Source organism: Dipodomys spectabilis, unplaced genomic scaffold (assembly GCF_019054845.1).
Source record: "Dipodomys spectabilis isolate Male_0828 unplaced genomic scaffold, ASM1905484v1 ptg000583l, whole genome shotgun sequence".
Classification (NCBI taxonomy): domain Eukaryota; kingdom Metazoa; phylum Chordata; class Mammalia; order Rodentia; family Heteromyidae; genus Dipodomys; species Dipodomys spectabilis.
In genome coordinates, this window is record NW_024871260.1 from 461,535 (window position 1) to 467,590 (window position 6,056).

Consider the following 6,056-nt stretch of genomic DNA (forward strand, 5'->3'; position numbering starts at 1 on the left):
TATCAAGAAATACAATCACATAAACAGGCAGAGACAGTAAAAACCCTAATTCCTCCAGTCTCCCTAATGTATACTCACTTTTCTTGATGGTACTATTTTCTTATGAATAAAATCGTTTATTTCCACATTTTGATGAACTAAAGTGTAGTTTTCAACTTAGTGTGATTAGTTCAAATAACATTCTCATATAGATACTATTCAATAACCAATGTTTTCAAATGATATATTAAGAGTATGTTCTGCAATACAGCTGTAAAGACATGACACAATTTACATAATACCAGTTTCATATCTGTAGTTACCTAGAAAGGACATAGGCCTTAGAGGCAGGAGGTAAAACTTAATTTTATTTCTACATGAAACAATTTGTTACTTTATACCAACAAAATGAATTTGACTCTTTACTTATTTGTGAGGTAAAGTGGAAAATGTAAGGACTCTTCACTTTTATTTATTCTTGCTCTAGAAGTCAACAAATTTATTCTTCATTATTTCTGTTAGATTTCATTGATTTACAGATGAGAAATGTAAGGCCAACAATCAATGTAGTGAGTAAATAATGATATTGGAATATGTGTCTGAGCTCTTCACTCTGTGTGCTTACAAAGAGTAATTTGGTGATGGAGAGGACCAATATGAAAAGACTATGGGGAAAAAGCATACTTTCGAAATGGTTGTTTTAGGACTAGGTGACAGTGATGAGTAAATGAAACAGGCTGGTGTTAGGGGCATAAAAGGAGTACAGAGAAATCATATTGTGTAAGTCGTTATGTCGAAAACGAACTTTACAATTTTGGTGGGGGGGAGGTTTGGTTAGGGGGCGTGGGGGAGGATGGGAAAGGATGGGAAGGGGAAACAAGGGAGGAGGCTACAATGCTTGATAAAAAATGTGCTCATTATCTTGCCCATGTAATTGTAACCCCTCTGTGCAATATTTTCACAATTAAAGAAAGTCATAAAAGCTCCAAAAAAAGAATTCATATTAGTGATAGAAACTGAGTAAATCTTAATCATTCATCTTATCTAATGAGAGGGACTAGAAGGGTAAGAAATCTAAAGTGATTCCACACGTTTGGCTGGTAACTGTGTTAGTGATGTTCTTAGTGATAAGAACCACAGGTAGAAATAATGGATTTAGGGAAAAAAATCTGATAGTTATAAAGTTTATATTAAACAGATGCAAAGATAGGTCTGTTTAAACATCATCAAAATATCCACAACTATGAATAGGAAAAAGGAATAATAATATTGGGGGCATTATGAAAGGAAAGAGGAAAAGGAAAGTTCTGATACAAGTGTGAGCAATGTGAGCACCAGTGTGAATAAAATTGGAAGAAAGAGATAAATAAGGAAACAAAAAAAGTAGTAAACAGAGATTTACAGAATTAAAGGAAGGAAAGAATTTGCAGGAAGATCTTCAAGGAAATATGCTATTTGGATTTGAAAAGTAAAAGGACATAGACAAATTCAACGAGAAAAGTGTTTTGGTGAAAGTCATCTTGATAAAATTTTAAGATATGAATGTGAATCCATAAAATTCTGGATCCATGAATTCAACAGATCCTGTTGATTTTAAATGTTGGGAACAAATGCTTTTATCCTGACCTTAGAAGAATTATACAGATATAACTGTCATGAACTTTACTTAGAGGTATTCTGTGATTATTTTTTGAAGACTTTTTTTAGATTGAACTACAGCACAAACCAGCCTAATTTGTCCTACAGTTACAACGACTGGCCCATGTATCCACATCAGTTTGGAATTTTATTGAAATATCTTTAGATATGTTTGGATATTTTATCAGCCTATTCATTATAAATGTAGGAAAAGTAACACCAAGTATTAGGTTGAACATACAGCTTTACTGATGTGACTGAAGACTCCTGGAATTGATTCTTCTTTAGAATAGAAGAAAATGCTTCAATAGCCATTGACACATCATAACTGTTATATACTCTACTTAACTCTAGTTCTTGTTAGGGATATCTCCATGCTGAAATAACCATGTCAATCAACCTACCAGAAATTCTTATATGTAGGAAGTTCTCTTATAAACTTCAAACTTTTATTGAATGGAAAAATTCAGACATTACTCTCACCACTAGGATTAAATGCCTGAAAAGATAAGACATTTTGCTTTAATGCTTTTCTTCATTTTCTCATACACATTTCAAGTAGGGAAGGATTCTGATGTAACAATAATACAATGGTGACTAGTACTAACACAACATCTATGATCTAGTGTTAATTCGGATACTTTCTAATTAGCTCCAGATTTTGTGGATATTTATATTTCTCCTGGGTAAACTAATGAACTCCAGGAAAATATCCCTAAGGAGCCTTTCAATTCTAATATTACTGTTTGTCTCAAAATTCTTTAAATTCTACATCCTTTAATGTGGACATAGTGTTATACTGTGGAACTTTTCTCCTGAGAGAGTGAGTACTACCCTATTGCTTAACATGGGCAAAGTACCTTCATACATAAACTGGGTATGTGCAAACAAGAAGTGGTAGTTGAACAATGTTCTTAGCAGTTTGTACAGATGAAATATAAATAGAGCAACTATGAACTCAAAAGGAATGTGCAAAAAGACAAAGGCACAACATAGAATGTGCCAAGGAAATGCTGAAGTGTAATTTCAAATTATGAGCTCAGGTGTCAGAGTGTGTTCAAAGTACAGCTTCAGACAATGTAGTTTGATATCTTGTGGGGGAAATCTGCTTTAAACTATGCTGAGATAATTGTACATGTAGAATCTCCTGACTCTGACTCTAATCAGCCACAACATCATCAACTTAGGGACTATTTTCCAAGTGCAAATTGAGAAAATAGGGCTCAACACAGTTAGTGTTCAGGTTGACGTAATGGAAATCACATAACTTTTCTTATAAGTCTTCATTTATTTTGGAGCATTAAAGTAGGAAAAGGCCAAGTAAATATTTTCAAGAATCGAATTGAGTGGGAGGTATGATATTGGTCTCTTTTTAACTGGGAAGTTAAAGATTATTCTTTTTATACTCTAACTTTGGAAAATGATCTGCTGTCAGTTATTTTCTTCTCTTCCCCTTCTTTTGCCCTTCCACTTACATAATTTTTATTTAAACAGACATACTTGAGCTTGCATTTCTAAATGCTTCAAAATTATCTGAACTACTTCCTACTGCTGGAAGCCTCCTATATCTTTCTCAAGGGAATATTTTGTCACTACCATTTTTATCCTATTTGATATTGGATATCTTTCTGCCTAATTCAGTGCAAGATATGCATTAGACTCATCCAGGTATCTCAACCCATGTACCACCATGAAATCCTATCTTACACAGAAATCATGATTTTAGAATGTCTGGGGAGGTGGCATCTGTCATTTTTGAATGACCCTAAGTGATAGTTACATACAATCATGTTTTAAATCAATATGTCACTCAGAAAATGAATAATTGACAAAATGTGGTATATATATATACATATATATATATGTATGTATATATATATATATATATATATATATATATATATATATATATATATATATATATATATATGTACGCAGTGGAATTCTATGCTTCCAATTCCAAATGGAAAGACTTGGAAAAATCCTACTAAGTAAAATAAACAAGACACAAAGAAAGAGATTCCATAGTTTCTCTCAGTTGTAATAATTAAGAAATATCTAGGATAGCTCTAGCAAATGAGCAGAATGGCTCAATGGATATATATAAGATGATACTGAGCAAAATGACCTCCTAGATATGGAAACAGAGGTTTTTCTTTGTGGTTGTTGTTTTTAATATACTATGTGATTTCTTTTTTCTTTTGCGTTTTCCCCAATGGTTTATTCCCTACTGTATTTGATTTTAGTATCATGTGTCATTGTATATACATTTATCTTAATTTGGCAAGGGAAGAGGGACAACAAAATTTGAGACAAAGGACAAAGGGCAAATCAACTCAATAGTAATACTCACAAGACAACATGTTGGAAATTTACATTACAACTTGTGAGGGGTATTGGCGTGAAGGAAAACTGTGAGAAAAGTGAGGGAGATGGTAAAAAGTTCGACAAGTTATGTATTTACTACCTTACAATTATTGCAACCCGTTCTATATATCACATTGATTGGAAAATTAAATTAAAAAATAAGCTACATAAAATATAATTACACTGTATTGGTATAGTAAATATTATTCTGTGATCCCTTTCTCTATCAGAGGGTCATCAACTCGAATGTTATCAAAGTATACAATATTTTCACAATATACTTGCCATTATTTTGAAAAAATACCCATAATTTTAGTATTGTCTCATAGTAAAACAGTAAACAGTTCAATTCTACGGAAACTCCTAACTTTTAAAACTGAATAATTGTTAATAGGACAGAATATATATGTTGTTCACTATGCCTATGACTACTAAATACTCATTTTCAAATTCTGAACCTGCCATACCAGAGACATTTAAAACAGTATCTGTGTGCTTTTTATTTAATTCTGCAATGGATGCACTTTCCAAGGGGACGTTACGTATTTAAAAGTCAACGGAAAAAAGAGCCACATTCTATTAGAAGATAAACCTGTGAACTATGAACTATCTAAAATAATTAATTACAGAAGAATAAACATTTGTTCACCAGAGCAAGCTATTCTTTCTTTCTTTCTTTTTTGTCGGTCGTGGGGCTTGAAATCTGGGCTTGAGCACTATCCTTGCACTCTTCAGCTCAAGGCAAGTGCTCTACCACTTGAGCCACAGCACCGTTTCTGTTTTTCTAGTGGTTAATTTGAGATAAGAGTTTCACAGGTTTTTCTGCCCGGGCTGGCTTTGAACTGTGATCCTCAGATTTCAGCCTCCTCATTAGTTAGGATTACAGGCATGAGGCACCGGAGCCTGGCTTAAGCTATTATTTCTATGACAATCAATGCCAAGTTTTTATGCCATAAAGTCATCCTAGCCCAACAGTTTCCAACTTGTAAGGTACACCATAAAATTCCCTAAATTCACATCATGACTAGCTTATCACTATTGTGAAAAAATACTGCACTTCTGCTGTGATGCCCTCCCAAATTTTCAAAAAACAGTACACTAAATGTTTCTGCATCATTTCCCCCGCCAGTGGTATTCTTGAGATCAGAACACTTGCAAATATTATTTTTATTTTTATTTTAAGTTTATTTTATTATATATTATTTGTTGGGCCTTCGTCTATCCCACGAAAGATGGACATGGTCTGACGCAACATATGTGCGTTGCTAGCCCATTCCCCAGCCTACCTTAACCCGGGAGATACAGCGGGGAATCAAGTGAAAGAAACTCGTTTATTCACACACAGCAAGCACTTTTTAAAAGCAAAAAAGACCAGGTGGAATGGGGAGGAAAAGGAACCAACCAATCACTGTAAAGGTCACACCCTATCATGCACCTAAGCTTACACAAGCTGTTTATGCACTAAACATAAACAAATCGGACTCTGCCCACTGAACTCTCTCTCAGAGCAATCTTTGTTGCCCACGTGTCCCAAAGATTCCCCCTTATTTGTTTTAATGGCAGGCCCACCTCCCAGTTAGTTATCCTTTCCGCTCCTCTGTAAAGGTTATTTTAACAGGATTACATTGGTAAGAATAGCTTTGGCCATGCAGGAGGTTCGAGGCAAGTCTGGGGGGGGGGGGGGCGAGATTCTCCAGACAAGGATAGGGAAGGCCCTTATGCAGGATTCCAGAGCCTGTCCCAGTTACCTCACAGCCCCACCTAGCACAGTAATAAACATCAGCCCCACTACAGTTAGAAATATCTGAAGCAGTTCGATTACTTCTGGGACATATATAAAAGTCATTATCTCGTAAGGTTGTACTCTTCAGAACATGGGAGCAGCCTGGATATTGGGAGTTCCACACATGCTGCACGGTGCATCCTAGTGGGCCCCCACATTCAGGCCATTCTACTATCGTCCAGAAAAACAAGGAAAATTTAAAACAATCTCTGCAGACATAGCAAAGCAATCCCATGCACCTGGTGTCTTTTAAGTAAGCCAGTTCCTTGTATGTGACTTTAAGCGAGCA